General features: G+C 35.7%; 1 pseudogene; it reads right to left on the minus strand.

The window, feature by feature from the left end:
- Positions 1-16,740: 16,740 nt before the first annotated feature.
- LOC122491395 lies at positions 16,741-18,311 on the minus strand (annotated as a pseudogene).
- Between the last annotated feature and the right edge of the window lie 210 nt (positions 18,312-18,521).

Consider the following 18,521-nt stretch of genomic DNA (forward strand, 5'->3'; position numbering starts at 1 on the left):
TAAGAATTGTATTTCCAAGCCCCGACCACTGAAAGTATGTGCAGATATAGTTGTTTCCAATGACATGGGAATGAAAGTGTTGAGTATCATTTCTAGGCTAATCCAGTTAAGAAGTTTGCCTGCTACTTCTATCCTTTACCTTCTTTATTAATTTTTTTAATGTTTGTTTATTTTTGAGAGAGAGAGTGCAAGCAGGGGAGGGGCAGAGAGAGAGGGAGGAAGACATAGAATCTGAAACAGACTCCAGGCTCTAAGCTATCAGCACAGAGCCTGACATGATGCTTGAACTCATGAATTGTGAGATCATGACCTGAGCCAAAGTGGATGCTTAACCAACTGAGCCACCCAGGAGCCCCATATTCTTCACCTTCTTTAATATTCAAGCTTTATGTCAATGTTGAGAGCAAACTAGGATTCATGAAGTGAAGGTGTAAAAGCCTATGCCAACCTGAGGCTCTGAATGACTGCCAGGACTATAGACCATCTCCAACCCCACCATTAATTGGAAATACCAACACTGATATTTATCTGAATATGAAAATAAACATCTCCTGTAACAATTCATAAACATGTTGAGCTAACATTAACCTATCTAAAATGCTCTGTAACCCCTTAGAAAAGAGACATGTTAAATGACTCATTTTCCTTATTATTAGCATATGCTTATATTTTAGTATCCTTCTGGCTAATAATATTGATAGCATATAGTATATTTTTTCATAAAACATAGTATATTTTTAATATTATGCTACTCACCTACCTTCAAGGATCAAAGTTTAGTTGGGAAAACAGAGCCATTGTAAGTATTGCAGAAGAAATTATTTCAAATAAGAATTAGAATTTACTTGAATGTGGGACAAGATGGGACAATGAGTGTCTAGAAGTCGGGATTACTGAACCAGAAAAATAGTCATTGATGAAGTCATGCAAAGTACTAGTATAGGTAGATAAAATATACCTTGAAGGAAAACCAAAGAAACCATTCAGAAGTAAACACTGAAGTGGTATGCCACAAAAGGGGAGCTTATAGAAGCATGGAAACTACCATTTAATGGAATCTATTGACAGGAAATTGCTGCCTCTGAGGCAACCAGTGTTACCATAGGAATGACAACTTCTTAAGGCCTTAGGCAAACACCTGGTGGTAAATTTGGTGCTGCTGTTGGCCAGCCAGGCCTGTAACCAGAAAGTTAAGTGAGGCATGCATCAAGAAGAGAATGAGAACAAGCTGGGGCTCATTAGGAAGCATTTCATTGTCTGTCATCATTTATGACCTTCACAGAGAATCTTCTAAGAAAAATGGACTCTGCTTACCTTATTCCTTCCAAAACATGTATAAATTCCTCCAATCAGCTTAATCTGATCTGGAAAAGAGGATTCTGGAAAAAATAAGTTCTCAACATTAGACAGGAGAAATTGTGTGAAGTTGATAAAACAAAACCCTGCAAGGGGTGCCTGGATGACTCAGTCTGTGAAGCATCCAACTCTCAATTTGATTTCTGCTCAGGTCATGATCTCACAGTGAGATGCAGCTTCAGGTGGGGCTCTACACTGACAGCTCAGAGACTGCTCGGAATCCTCTCTCTCTCTCTCTCTCTCTCTCTCTCTCTCTCTCTCTCTCTCTCTTTCTCAAAATAAGTAAATAAACACTTAAGGTAAAAAAACCAAAAAACCAAAAAACCAAAAACCCCAGAAAATATGATTTTGCCAGGTACCCAGATTTAACTTTGTTAACACACATCTGCTATCGTATCTTCTATTTTGTATTATTGGAATTTTGACAAGGCCATGATGGAGAATAAGAGAAAATTATAAAACTCCAATTGTATTTATTAATTTTTTTGTTGTTCACAGAATACCCCATTGCCTTTTATTGTCTGTTCTTTTGTTTAGGCATAATTAAATGCAATCGAGTGGGATTTATCCCAGGTAAGCAAGGCTGGTTAAACTTTCAAAATCAATTACTGTAATTCATCATATCAATAGATTAAAAAAGAAAAATCACATGATCATATTAACAGATATATAAAAAACATTTAATAAACTCTGACATCAAATCAGGATTAAAAACTCTCAGAAAACTAGGTCAACTTGATACAAAATACCTACTGCTAACATCACACTTTAAAAAAAAATTTTTTTAATGTTTATTTATTTTTGAGACAGAGACAGAGCATGATTGGGGGAGAGGCAGAGAGAGAGAGTGACACAGAATCCAAAGCAGGCTCCAGGTTCTGAGCTGTCAGCACAGAGCCCAACGCGGGGCTCGAACTCACAGACCACAAGATCATGACCTGGGCTGAAGTTGGACGCCCAACCGACTGAGCCACCCAAGCGCTCCTGCTAACATCACACTTAACGGTGGGTAACTTAAAGCTTTTCCATTAAGATCAGGTAAAGTAAAAAAAAAATTCCCCTTTCATCACTTCTTTTCAACATTGTACCAGAAGTCCTTTTTAATCCAATAAAGCAAGAAAAGGAAATAAGAGATATACAGATTGGGAAGAAAGGCACAAAACTTTGTTCACAGATAATATGATTGTCAATCTAGTAAATCCAAAGGAATCAACAAATATTCTAGGAACAAGTAAGTGATTATGGCAAGGTATAGGATACAAGGTTAAATACAAAGTTTATTGCTGTACTATATGCTATCAATGAACAAAAGGAATTTGAAATTTAACACATAATACCATTTACATTAGTAGCCCACAAAATGAAATATTTTTGTACAAATCTAACAAAAACTATACAAAATCTATATGAAGAGAACTACAAAACTTTGATAAATTAAATCAAAGAACTAAATAAATGAAGAGATATTCCATGTTCATGGAAAGACTCAATATTTTCAAAATGTCAGTTCTTCCCACTTTGATCTATAGACTCTATGCAATCCCAATCAAATTCCCAGAAAGTTATTTTATAGATGTTGACAAACTGATCCTAAAGCTTCTAAGAAGTGGCAAAAGACCCAGAATAGTGAACCCACTACTGAAGGTGGAGAACAAAGTTCTTGGAGATTTGATGCTTCCCAGCTTAAGGCTTACTATAAATCTACAGTAATAGGTGGTGTAGTATGGGGGGGGAGATAAATGGAACAGAATAGAGCCCAGAAATAGACCCCCACAAGTATAGTCAATTAATTTTTTACAGAGCTGCAAAGCACTAAAATGGACAAAAGTTAGTCTTTTCAACAAATGTAAAATAAGAATCTAGACAGTTTTCACAAAAATTAACTCAAAATGGACCATAGATCTCAATGCAAAATGCAAAAATAATACTAGAAGATAATTAAAGAGAAAACCTAGATGACTTTGGATATGGCAATGACTTTTTATATACAACACCAAAGACAAATCCATGAAATAATTGAGGGGTGCCTGGGTGGCTTAGTCAGCTAAGCGTCCAAATTCAGCTTGGGTCATGATCTCATAGTTCATGAGTTCAAACCCCATGTCGGGTTCTGGGCTGACATCTCAGAGCCCGGAGCCTACTTCAGATTCTGTGTCTCTCTCTCTGCTTCTCTCTCGCAAAAATAAATAAACATTACAAAAAGCTTAGTGAAAGAAATAATTGATAAGCTGAACTTCATTAATACTGAAATAACTCCTGCTCTGCAAAAGACAGCATCAAGAAAATCAGAAGAGAAGCCATTGGAGTAAGATAAAATATTTCACATGTGAGAAAGGACTGTTACCTAAAATATACAAACAATTCTTAAAACTCAACAATAAGAAAAGAGTCTGATCTTAAAAATCAACAAAAATCTTTGATAACTCACTAAAGAAGATACACAGATGGGAGATAAGCATATGAGAAGATGCTCCACATCTTAACTCATCAAGAAAAGACAAATTAAAACGACAGTGAGCTACCACCAAACACCTATTAGAATGACCAAAATCTGAAAGACTGACAATACAAAATACTGTCAAAGATGTAGAGCAAAGGAACCCTCATACATGGCTGGTGGGAATGCAAAATGGCAAGCCACTTTGAAAGACAGGTAGGTGGTTTTTTACAAAATAAATATGCTTTTACCAGAAAACCCAGCAATTTAATTCCCTTGTTATTCACCCAAAGGAGCTAAAAAGATATGTGCACTCAAAATCTGCACAGATGTTTGTGATAGCTTTATTCATAATCGCCAAAACTTGGAAGTAACTAAGATGCTCTTCAGTAGTCAATGGATAAACTATGGTACACCAAGATAATAGAACATTATTTAGTGCTAAAAGAAATGAGCCATCAAGCCATGAATAGACATGGAGGAACTTAAAGTGCATATTACCAAGTGAAAGAAGCCACTGTGAGAAGGCTGCATACTATGGTTCCCATTAAATGACATTCTGGAAAAGGCAAAACTAAGGAGGCAATAAGAAGGTCAGTGATTGCCATGAATGGTGGAAGGAACAAGGGGTATGACTAGGTAAAGCACAAAATATTTTTAGGGCAGTTAGAAATACTCTGTATTATATATTAAATATAAATATATGTCACTATACATTTATCCAGGTGGATAGAATATACGACCCCAAGAGTGAACATTAGGGTAAACTATGGCCTTTGGGTGATTATGATTTGTCAGTATGGGTTAATCCTTGATAATAAAATACACTACTGTGATGAACAACATTGATAAAGGGGCAGAGTATGCATGTGTGGGGCCAGGGGGTATATGAAATTCTCTGCACCTTCCTCTCAATTCTTTTGTAAACCTGTTACTTAATTCTTTCAAAACAATTAATATAAAAAATGGCAAGAATAGCAGAATGATTTTGTAAAACAAATGTCCATCAAAGATCTTGTAGCCAGAATAAAGGACTTTTATAATAAGAAATCATATAACACAATAAAAATGTTGGCAAGATATTTAAACAGATATCTCAAAAAAGAACTTATATGAATGTTTAATAAGTCAAAAAGAAATTCTCATCATTACTGGTCATCATAGAAATACAAATGGAAACTATGAGACCTGCACACACACACACACACACACACACACACACACACCATAAAAGTAAAAAAGGTTGACAGAATGTGTAACCACCACATATCTTATACCTTGCTGATGAAGATTCAAATGGGACAACCACTTTGAAAATGGCATACAATTATCTTATGACACAACCATTCCACTTCTACATTTTTAAGAAAAATGAAAACTTATGTCTGCTCAAAACTGTGTTCACTAATATTCGTATTAGAATATTCATAGACCTGGGGTGTCTGGGTGGGTTGGGTAAGCATCCAACTTCACCTTAGGTCATGATCTCACAGTTCATGAGTTTAAGCCCTGCGTGGGGCTCTGTGCTGACAGCTCAGAGCCTGAAGCCTGCTTCAGAAGCCTGCTTCTGTGTCTCCCTCACTCTGCCCCTTCCCTGCTCATGCTCTGTCTCTCTCCCTCTCAAAAAAATAAACGTTAAAAAACTAAATTTAAAAAAAAGGTAAAACTATCCTAAACTAGAGCAGATCGGTTTTTCCTTGGGGCTGGGTCTTGGGAAAGGAGAGTCATTTCAAAGGTAGAAAAGAAAACTTTTCATGGTCTAGGAACTGTTTTTTGATTGTAGTGGTGGTAACCGAGCTACCAAAATTGAACATTCTTTACACACATTGGTAAATTTTATTGTATGTAATAATACTTTAATGAACAAAAGAGGGGATAAAAGCCCAAAAGATCAATATATTTCACTACATTAGCACAGAAAGGATATGAAAAATAGCATTACTTGATAGAAAGACTAACCAATTAGTAATGGAAAAGAATTGCAGCTACCACAAAATGAGACTGAACAAAAATTACAGCACACATCATATTTAATGGTGAAATATTGTCACATATCCTCAGATTGAGAACAAACAAAGACAATCATTATTACCACTTTTCATCATTTTTATTACACTGGAGACCAAAAAGTTAAGGGAAAGAAATGAAAGAATATGGATTAGAAGGAAGAAATAAAATGCATTATTTACGGATTCAATAGTGGAATACATAGGAAATCCAAAACAATGTATAAACTATTAGAATAAATAAGTGAATTTACCAAGGCCATTATATACAAAGCCAATATACAAAAATCAATTGCAGATATTCCCTCCTGCCAAATTGAAGCAAACTTATTCCCTTAGCTCCTTCTTCACATCACTTAGAAAAAAACAAAAAAAACAAAACACAAAAACAAAACCTGAACATAACACAACAAACTTAGAAAGGCTCTAAAGAGGACCAAAGAAAGCAAACAGGCTAAGGATCTTGAGACTCTAGAGACAATACAGATGTGAGTTCTCTGCTCCCTTGTGGCTTCCCATAATCCCAGACAGGCCATCATAGAATCCTCTAACCTGGAACAGACAATACGGAGTAGTGTGGGGGGAAGCCCCAAGAAAACTTGTTCCTTCTTATGTATTTTGGCTCCATTCCCTGTCTGGCAAAAGCAGGAGTGCTCCAATTTGCCCATAGGGGTAGTGTTAGTGGGGGAGGTTCCAGTGGTGAAGAGAACCTCCCCCTTTGTGGGGAATAAGCTTAGGAATTCCCTGAGCTTGTACTGATGGGTTAAACATGCATAAAGAATTAGAAAGCCACGGGATGAACACACTCAAGTTTGGGCAAACAAGATTAGGTAAACAGGGCAAAGGTCCCTAGTATAGGACAAAGATATAGGAGTAGAAAAGGCTCAGGATGAAAGCATCAAAAATGAGGTAAACAAGATGAGGTATTCAGTGCAGAAATGCCCCCAACTTAGTACAATAGCAGAAAGCTGCTTTCACAGAACAGGACCAAATTAGGTAACAGGTAAACAGGGCTATACACTGCAGCAGGGAGAAGTTGCCCAGAGCTGAGCTAATTAGCAAAAGAAAGGTGCCTTGTTGACCCTGAGATAGAATGCTCTGTTTTTCTTGTCCCCTAGGCAGGGGTGTCTGCTGTAAACAACCTTCTACCCAGTACCAGGACTTGGTTTTGTATTGACCCAAACCCCTAACACCATATATCTTCAAAACTCCCTTTCCCCACACCCATGAGTTAATGTTCAAGGTTTCATTGTCTCTTTGCACACGCCCATCACCCCATCATGCTTCTAAGCCTTCTGATCCTAATAAAAATGGAGCAAGGACCCTCACTTAGGGCTCTTGTCTCCTCCCGGATATTAGCTTCTCTCTCATTTTAATCCTGCATCCACTCTCTTGCTGGACAAGAGAGAACTTTAGACCCAGAGTCTATGACACCTCTTCACTCAGCAAAAATGAAGCAGAGGATGTGGTGGAAGGTGGAATAGTAAGCAATCTTTTTTCACCCTTTTCCTCTCTTGGTGTCAGCAGAGCACAGCGGGGAGCTGAGCTTATGCCCCCAATTGCAGCAGGAGACAGGTGTGAGTAAGCCTTCCTTTTCTCCCCTCATGGGTGCTGGTGGAGTCCAGTGGGAAAGTGAACATACACATTCATCCAGCACTAATAATACAGCAGAAAAATCCCTGCCTAAAATAGAGAATTAAATAAGATTCAGAGTCTATAGAATTATATAAAAATTCCAGGATACAAGTGAAAATCATTTCTCACAGTAAGAACCAGGAAAATCACACCATGAATGAGAAGAGACAATGAGCAAATGCCAATACCAAATTGAATCAGATATTGTAATTATCAGGAAAAAGTATCCATCATAAAACAGCTCTAACAAGTAATTACAAGTTATCTTGAGACAGCTTTTTTTTCCATTAAAGAAAGGGAAAATCTCAGTGAAGAAATAGAAGTTATAAAAAAAGAAATAAATGAGAATTATAAAACTGAAAAACATAATAACCAAATTAACATAAGTTACTTAAAAGGAAATGAGCTTTTTACACTTCACTTGAAGTAATATTTCAGTAACAGTAGACTATAGTAAGTTATGCATATACACAGTAGTACTTAGAGAACCAATAGGAAATTTGTGAGGCAATATATTCAAGAATACTATAAAAAAATAGAATGCTAAATATTGTTCAAGTAACCCAAAGGAAATTAAGAAAATCTAAACAGAAAAATGAGGGAGAGGATGAAAAATGAGAAACAGAAAAAAATAATGGCAGACTTAAGCACCAACATAGTAATAACTATATCTAAGTGGCCTAAATACACCATTTTTTTAAGTTTATTTATTTATTTTTGAGAAAGAGAGAGAGAGAGCATGCAAGTGGGGTAGGGGGAGGGGGAGAGAGAGAGAGAGAGAGAGAGAGAGAGAGAGAGAGAGAGAGAACTTGAAGCAAGGTCCACACTGTCAGTGTAGAGTCTGATGAGGGGTTCAAACCCTCAAACTGTGAGATCATTACCTGAGCCAGAGTCAGATGCTTAACTGACTAAGCCACCCAAGTGCCCCTCTAAATACACCAATTTAAGGAGACTGGCAGAGTAGATAAGAAAATATTATTCAACAATATTCTGTCTACAAGAAACTCACTTCAAAACTCATTTCAGGGGCACCTGGGTGGCTCAGTTGGTTAAGCATCTGACTTCAGCTCAGGTCATGATCTCACAGTTGATGAGTTCGAGCCCTGCATTGGGCTCTGTGCTGACAGCTTAGAGCCTGGAGCCTGCTTTAGATTCTGTGTCTCCTCCTTTTTCTGCCCCTCCCATGCTCATGCCCTGTCTCTCTCTGTCTCTCAGTAATAAATAAACATTTAAAAAAATTTTAAAAACTCATTTCAAATTAAACTAGTTAGTTTGAAGGTAAAAATATCAAAACAATATATAACATGCAAACCTTAATGAAAAATAAACAGGGGTAACCTTATTAATAGAAAGGTAGACTTTAAAGGACAGAAAATTAAGAGAGATAAAGAGGGCCATTATATAAGATAAAAGGATGGGTCTACCAGGAATAACAATTTTAGATGCAGAAGTACAAAATAGCAAACCCTCAAAATACATGAAGCAAAAACTGATAAAGCATAAAGGGAAAATGAAAAATTATAGTTGGATATTTCAATGTCCACTTATCAGCACCTGATTACAGACAGCAAATCAGCAGAGATATAGAAATCAGCCCCATCAACCAAGAGATCTCAATCAACACATATCGAATATTCCACCCAAAAGCAGAATACACATTATTTTCAAGCATCTGTGGAACATATATAATTTCATACCATATTCTGGGTCATAAAACCAATCTCAATAAATTTTTAAAAATTGATGTGATGCCAAATATGTAATATGAGTGGAATGGAGTCAAACTGCAAATCAATAATAAAAAGCAACAGAAATCTCAAAACACTTGAAAATTATACAATATACCTCTAAGTAATGCATGCATCAATGACGTGATCTCAAAAGGAAATTTCAAAACTACGGAGAACTAAATGAAAATGAAAATGAAAACACAACATATCAAACATAATGGGATGCAGCTAAAACAGTGCAGAGAGGAATATTTATAGCAATAAACACACTGGAAAATTCCTAAATCAATGACTTAAAGTTCTTACTGTAAGAAACCAGACAAATAAGAGGAGAATAAACTCAGAGATGGGAGAATAAAAGAAATAAAAAAGAACAGAAATTAATGATATTGAAAATAGGCAAATAACTTTAAAAACCCAATAAAAAAAAGAGCTGATTCTATCAAAAAAAGGTAAGAAAATTTATAAAAGCTCTAGTAATTCTGTCAACTATAATCCAAAAGAAGACACAAATACCAACACCAGGAATGAAACAGGGAATATCACTATATACCCTGCAGCTTTTAAAAATAAAAAAATACAACAACAAATTTATTCTCATACATTTGAAAACTTAGAATTTGGACCAATTCTTAGAAAACCACAAACTATGAAAACTCAACCAAGATGGAATAAATCATCTGAATAGTTCTCCTATAATATTAAGAAATTAAATATTAAAATTGAATAATTCAAAAGCTCTTCAAAAGAAATCTCCAGATACAAGATTTCAGTGGAAAATTCTACCAGACATCTAAAGATGAATTAATATCAATTTCTACAAATTCTCTTTCAGAACAGAGGAGGAGGGAATACTCAACTATTTTATGAAAGTAATATTTCTCTGGTTCTAAACTAAACAGACAGTACCAGAAAAAAACCAAAAAACAAAAATCAAAAAATGAAGAAAGAAAAAGAAAACCACTGATTTAGATGGAAAAAATAAAATAAATATTAGACAAATCAAATCCCACTATTTATAGAAAGAATTATACAACATGGCCAAAGGAGATTTAATCCAAGTACATGAGATTGGTCATCATTCAAAATTAATATAATCCATCATATCAACAGGTGTACAAGGAAAAATCATATAAATATAATAACTGATACATAACAAGTATTTGTCAGAATCCAAGACCCACTTATTATAAACGCAGGAAAGGATGAATACAGTGAACTTCCTCAGCTTGATATCGATAAAGATCACGTACAAAAAACATACTGCTGGCATTAAACGTAAGGAGTAAGACTGAATGTTTTCTTTCTAAGTTCAGGAAAAAGGCCAAAATGTCCCCTGTCACCACTCTTTTTCAGTAATATTTGAGATTCTAGCCATTGCATAAGAGAAGTAAAAGAAATAAAAGGCATTCATATTGTAAAGGAATACATAAAAGTCTCCCTGTTTGCAGATGACATTATTTTTATACAGAAAATCTGAAGGAATATTTAAAATGAACAAACAACAAAAATCTCCTACAACAAGTAAATTAGTCTAGCAACTTCACAGGAGACAAGATTATACTTTTATATATTGAAAATGCACCTGGGGAAAGAAATTTAAATTATAATGTGATGTGCAATCACTCGAGATAAATAAAATAAAATAAAATAAAATAAAATAAAATAAAATAAAATAAAATAATGAAATGAAATGAAATGAAATGAAATGAAATGAAATACTCAGGTGCACACTTAACATGTATAAGACTTGTGTGCCAAAAAATTGAAAATGCTGATGAAGTCAGAGAAGCCCTAAAAAAGTGGTGAGGCATAATGTGTTCATGGGTGAGAAGACTTAACATAATAAAGATATCTATCCCTGAAATTGGTCTACAGATTTTATACTATTCATATGAAAATTGCAGAAATGTTTTTAGTACACATAGACTGGCTAACTGTAAAATTTATATGGAAAGGAATAAGCTCCAGGCGCTAGAATAATTTTTTTTAGAAAATTGAGGATAAATTACTCTTATATTTAGTGCTATAATATAACTATATTGATCAAGACAATGTATTAGTAGTGAAAAACTAGACATATAGATGAACGGAACTATAGAGAGCCCAGAGGTGCCCAGCCAATTTTGACAAAGGTGTAAAAGCAAATCAGTGGAGAAAAGATAGGCTTTTTAACAAACAGTGCTGGAGCAAACAGTATTGGCAGGCAGAAATATAGAATGAATGAATGAATGAATGAATGAACAAATAAACAAATTTGATCTAAAATTTACATCTTACACATTAACTGAAAAGGAAATATTGACTCTATTATAAAACTATAACATTTTCAGAAAAAAAAAGTAGGAGTAATCTTTGGAATATGGGGTTAAGGGAAAGAATGCTTATATCTGACACTAAAACCTTGTTCTGTTAAAAAAAAATAATAAACTGAACCTCATAAAAATTAAAAAAATAAAATTATGCTAAGTAAAAGACTCTGTTTATAGAATAATAATAAAAAAGACATAGACTGGATGATAATATATGTAAAAAACATATCTGATAAAGGGCTAGTAACTTGATTACATAGAGAACTCTCAGAACTCCAAAGTGAAAAAACGAACAATCCAATTACAATATGGGCAAAAGACATAAATGGAACTTTCACTGAAGAGGATAGACAGATAGCAAACAAGCACACAAAAAGTTGTTAAACATGATTATCTACTTGGGAAATGCAAAATAAATCACAATGACATATTACTAGATGCCTATTAGACCGGCCAAAATAGGGGCACCTGGGTGGCTCAGTGGGTTAAGTGCCTGACTTTGGCTCAGGTCATGATCTTACAATTTGTGAGTTTGAGCCCGTGTCAGGCTCTGTGCTGGCAGCTCACAGACTGGAGCCTACTTCAGATTCAGATTCAGATTCAGATTCAGATTCAGATTCTCCTTCTCTCTCTCTGCCCCTCCCCCAACTCATGCTCTGTGTGTCTCTCTCTCTCTCTGAAAAAGAAATATTTTTAAAAATTAAAAATAAAATAAAATAAAATAAAATAGTGACAAATCAAATGCTTACAAGGATGCAGAGAAACTGGATTACTCATACATTGCTGGTGGAAATGTAAAATGATACAGCCATCCTGCAGAAGAGATTTGGCAAGTTTTATAAAACTAAATATACACATATCATATGACCCAGCAATTGCACTCTTGGAAATTTATCTCAACAAAATGAAAATTTACAATCACATGAAAACCTGTATACGAATGTTCAATAGCAGTTTTTTGGTTTTTGTAATAACCTTAAATGGGAAATAACTCAGATGTCTTTCAGTGGAAAGGCTAAACAATTACAGAACATCCATAGCATGTAATGCTGGTCAAGTAACAATAAAAAATAATAATTATAACAACAAATTATTGACAGAAGCAATGACTTGGATGAACCTGCAAGAAATTATGCTAAATCAAATGTCAAATAACAGAAGATAATACACTGCCTGATTCCATTTATATGACATTTTAAAAATAAAAATGATATTAGTGTAGAACAGATTATTTGTTGCCAGGAGTAAAAGATGGGAAGAAGAGAGGTAGATTTGGCTGTAAGGAGGAATCTTTGTGTGCCATAACTCTTATGTGTCTTGACTGTAAAAATGTCAATATTTAGGTTGTGATATTGTACTATAGTTTTGCAAGGTTTCCTTGAGGGAAACTGGGTAAAAAGCATATTAGATATCTTTGTATTATTTCTTACAAATGGAGTTGATCTAAAATTATCTCTAAATAAAAGGTTTACCTAATAACTGGTTGTATTCACCATATTCAAGCAACAAATAGAAACTTACATTCTAAAATTATGTTAGTTATAATATACATTATATTTAATGCTTAAAATATCATATAAAACTTTTGTAAATTATCTACAGTGAAAACTATAAAACACCATACCGAAAATGTACAAAAACTCCAATAAATGAAGGTATATGCCACGTTTGTGGATTGGAGACTGAATATTTTATTAAAAAAACATTTTTTAATGTTTATTTTTGAGAAAGAGAGAGAGCACAAGTAGGGGAGGGGCAGAGAGAACGGGAGACACAGAATCTGAAGCAGGCTCCAAGGTCTGAGCTGTCAGCATAGAGCCTGACGCGGGGCTTGCAGTCACGAACGGTGAGATTACTACCTGAGCAGAAGTTGACGCTCAACTGACTGAGCCAACCAGGTACCCCCAGAGGCTAATATTTTAAATAAATATTTTTTTTCCAAATTTGTCTACTGATTCAATGCAGTAACGAATATATTTTTCAGAGATTTAGATCAATGAATTCTTTCAGACAATGCTTTGGATATCTATATATCAACATTCATTAAAGATGATCTAAAGGAAGGCCAACGATCAAGACCTTTCTTTCTTAGCATTAAATTCAACAGAAATGTGTCATGTTGTTCATCAAAAGCCTTATATGAAAAGTTTTGTACTAGCATTATTGACAATTAGCAACATTAGAAACACCCCAAATGTTTATCAATAGTCAAATGGATTTAAATAATTGTGGTTCAGTCACATATAATTCCATGCAACTAAATGAATTAATTTTATAAACACAGTGCTGAATAAAAAATTGAGAATCCAAAAGTGCATATTGTATGTTTCATATATATAAAGTTCAAAAAGAGATGAAATTCATCTGTATTACTAGAATTCAGAATATGGGGTGCTTAGTGATGTCAGAGGAACAGGAAGGGGTTTCTGGAGTTGTGATAATGGTTCAACTTTTATTCCCAATGTGGTTATATTTACTCAACGTGATCTGTTGGGGAAGTTGCACTCACGTAATGAGTGCATTTTTGTCAATATATTATTACTTTAACAAAAAAAGTTTCAGTATAAAACCTTCATGACTATGTAATTCAATAATTAAAATAATTATCAAATAGGCATCACTAGATAAATCACTGAGTTTCTTAATATTATATAACTCAAGTTACACACACATACACACACACACACACACACACACACACACTTCATTTTACAATCTAAATGGCCCTGCACATTGCACATTGCCCTGTATCCTCAAAACTCTATGACTATGGATAAGTTAAACTGTCTAAAATTTTCTTACTTTTTAAAGTTTATTTATTTATTTTTAGAGAGAGAGAGAGTGAGAGAGAGGGAGCATTTGCACGAGTGGGGCAGGGGCAGAGGGAGAGGGAGAGAGAGAGTAACACGCAGGTTCTATACTGTCAGTGCAGAGATTCACACTGGTCTAGCCCATGAACTGTGAGATCGCGACCTGAGCCGGTCAAGAGTTGGATGCTTAACTAACTGAGCCACCCAGGTGCCCCATTGTTTCTTAGTTTTAAAAGAACCTAATTATACTGACCTATCTAAAGTTCTTCTCATCACTCAAAAGCTATGTTTGCAAAGCATATAATGTTTATATAAGCTGTTTGTAAAATTTTTAAAATGCAACACCTATTCAGTTTATAACTTAAAATTTGGGGTACATCAGAGAAACCTGGAATGGCCCTGTATTTAAATATATTTTAGTGCATAACATGTTGCTTTCCTTGCAGATTTAATTTAAAGGAAATGGTTATGTTCCTTAGCATGAAAGAACCATGAGCTACATATTAGCTAACTTGATATGATAGTTTTAGTTCTAGGTCTGTCATAAAGCAGCTTTGTAACCTTGAACAAGTCACAAAACTTTTTTTTGGTCTCAGATTCCTAATTCCTTAATTGAATAATATATCCCCTATCACTCAAATGGCTCATGTGTGGATTAAATAAGACAACACAATTTAAAATATGTAAAGCAGTTTACAAATGCAAATGTAGTTACTATTATTACCATAATTATTATAGGTTTTTATATCAGTCTTTATTTTTTTTTAATTTTAAATGAGAGAATGTAGAATGGTCATACTTACAGATATACACAAACACGCACCTTAATTAGGCAGTGGGAAAGAAAATGTATTACAATTTGTTTTTACTTTTTCTATTACTGAAGCTCTGCTTTGCTCATTACCCTTCCATTACTTTCCCTTCATTTTCCTCCCATGGGGCAAATGAAGATAAGCTCCTGTTGATAGTTCATGAATTTCAAGTTATATACCCAGGGGCAGGGCATTTTCGATGGAATGTTCCCAGTGTCAGAACTTCCTGCCACTTGTGCTTCCAGAGAGAACCCTGTTTAAACCTTCAGGCTAATATGTAAATCTGTTTTTGTTACTTTAAACAGAAGACTTGTGGGTATTTCAAAACAGATCTGCATTAAATAAATATTTACTCAACATTACAGATGTTAGAAGTAAGAGACTTTCCCAGGGACAAATAAAGTGAGTGAGATAGCATGGATGGAGACCACATTTCCAAGTGTCTGGCCCTGAACAAGTGTCCACCAGGCAAAGCATAATGGAAAGGATTATCTCATTGTCAAAAGAACATGTGTGTGTGCAAAGAGAGAGGCATTGCAGTACAGCCCTAAAATGCTTATAGCTGTTTTCTCAAAGTATTGGGATTTCAATTGGCCTTTACATTCTTCTTTATATCTTTACACAGTTACAATGATTTCACAATTAGTATGCAACTTGTATAAACACTATATTAAGAAACTATTTTACAGTTAAAAATTAGTGCTATTTCAATAAAATTCAATATCCTCACAATAAATAGTTTTACTGATTTATAAAAGCTATTATACACACAGTTTAAAAAATAATTAAAAGTGGGAAATTATTATATGGGATCTACATAGTTTCTAGCTTATAAAATATTCTACAGGCATACCTCATAGATTGCAGGTTTGGTTACAGATGATTATAATAAAGTGAAGATCACAATAAAGTAAATACCACAATAAAGCAAATCATATTATTTTTGGTTCCTCAATGCATATAAAAGTTATGTTTACACTATGCTGTAGTCTATTAAGTGTACAATACTACTATGTCTAAAAAGATATATACAGGGGTGCCTGGGTGGCTCCGTCGGTTGAGCATCTGACTTCGGCTCAGGTCATGATCTCACGGTTCGTGGGTTCGAGCCCTACGTCGGGCTCTGTGCTTGACAGCTCAGAGCCTGGAGCCTGATTCAGATTCTGTGTCTCCCTCTCTCTCTACCCTTCCCCCACTCATACTCTGTCTGTCTCTCTCAAAAATAAATAAAAATTTAAAAATTTTTCTAAAAATAAATAAATAAAAGATATATACATATACATATACATATACATATACATACACATATACATATACATATACACATACATATATATGTATATCATCTGAGCTTTTAGTGAGTCACAATCTTTTTTCTGGTGAAGTATCTTGCCTTGATGTTGGCTACGGTGGCTGTGGCGATTTCTGAAAATAAGACAACAGTAAAGTTTGCAGCATGAATTAACTCCCTTTTTTTTAAGGGTATACATTTTATTAGAAACCTTAAATACTCTTCAGACATAATACAATGTCTTCAGGAAAGGCTCTCATGGGGTCTCTAGTATAAACTGAGATTTTTGGATTAGGGGCAAGGAGAGGGACAGCATCAAAAACGAGTGCTTAGTTTGCCAAAAAGATCCCCTCATGAATGCTCTTCAGCTAGCTTACCAGATTTTTCCATAGCTTCTTCAACGTGACCTACCATATAGAAGGGCTGTTCTGGGAGATGGTCATATTCACCTGCTAAAATCTGTTAGAATCCTTTCATGGTCTCCTTCATACTCTCCTTCATAGGTATCACCTTCCCCATGTGATCTATGAAAACCTCAGCAATCTGGAATGGCTGACACAAGAAAGGCTGTATTTTTCTGTGCATGGGATACCGTCAACTTGTCTTCCTCAGAAAGTTCATCCATACCCAGGGTGGCAATGATGTCCTAGAGGGATTTTTAGTCCTATAAGATCTTTGGTACCCCATAGGCAACATCATAATACTCATTTCCAACAATGTTGGGATCCAGGATTCCAGAGGTGGAATCCAAAGGATCCACAGCTGGATAGACACCTAACTCAACAATAGCATGGGACAATACAGTGGTAGCATCCAAATGGGCAGGGGAAGGGTCAGTAAAATCATCAGCAGGTACAGAGGTAATAGATCCCTTCTTGGTGGTGGTGATTCTTTCCTCCATGGTACCCATATCAGTAGCCAGGGTAGGCTGACAGCCCACAGCAGGAGGAATTCTGCCCAATAAAGCAGACACCTCAGACCCAGCCTGGGTGAAGTGAAAGATGTTACCTATAAATAGCAGTACATCTTGACCCTCTTGGTCTCTGAGTATTCAACAATAGTCAGTCCATCCAGAGTTACCTTGTAATGAGCACTAGGTGGTTTATTCATTTGACCATACACCAGCGCTACCTTGGGGGTAGCATCTTTTAAGGTGATAACACCAGACTCAATCACTCATAGTTTGTCATTGCCTTCATAGGTCCTCTCAAAAATACCAGAGTATTTGTGACAAACACAGAGTAACCACCATGGGCTTTGATGACATTGTCGATTAACTCCATGATCAGTACTGTCTGGCAAACTCCAGCACCAATAAAGAACCCCGTTTTTCCTCCTTTGGCATAGGGATCCAGCAGATCCACAACCCTGATAGCAGTAACCAGAATTTCTTGTTCAAAACTCATCTCCATGAACTCAGGAGTCTCGGCATGAATAGGTGCAAACTTGATGGGGCCTCCCTCATCAATGGTTTCTCCAATGACATTCATGATTCTGCCCAAGGTCTCAAAACCAACAGGAATTTTGACTGGTGCACCACAATACAGGACTTTCTGGCCTCTAACTAAGCCTTTTGTACCTTCCATGGCAATAGTCCTTACAGTGCTCTCACCCAAATGCTGAACCACCTCCAAAACCAACCCTGTCTCTCTGCCTTTCACTTCCAGTACATTTAGGATGGGTGGTAGTCTCTCATCAAAGTGAAAACCTACCACTGCACTGATGACCATCAGCATATCCCCAGTGGCAGTTCCTGCCTTCAGGGAAGGAGATGTTTAGGCAGCATAGTCTCTGGCAAGCTGGAGTGCTGCCAGGGTGGCCTGCAGTAAGACCTAGGCTTGGCATAGCAGTGTGGAGGGGCCAAGTCCCCACAGGGCCCTGGAGGCCAAGGTAGAGGCCACACAACCTATAGAACCCAACATGGCAGATCGTGGGAGTGGACTCTAGCTTTTCTCTTCACAGATAGTTTCTCTGTAGCAGGACATGCTGTTGATATCATTTTACCCACAGTAGATCTTCTTACAAAATTGGAGTCAATCGTCTCAAACCCTGCCACTCCTCTATCAACTAATAAGATTTAGAAATCTTTTGTTATCATTTCAACAATATTCACAGTATCTTTACCAAGAATA

Source organism: Prionailurus bengalensis, chromosome C2, assembly GCF_016509475.1.
Source record: "Prionailurus bengalensis isolate Pbe53 chromosome C2, Fcat_Pben_1.1_paternal_pri, whole genome shotgun sequence".
In the NCBI taxonomy this organism is placed as follows: Eukaryota; Metazoa; Chordata; class Mammalia; order Carnivora; family Felidae; genus Prionailurus; species Prionailurus bengalensis.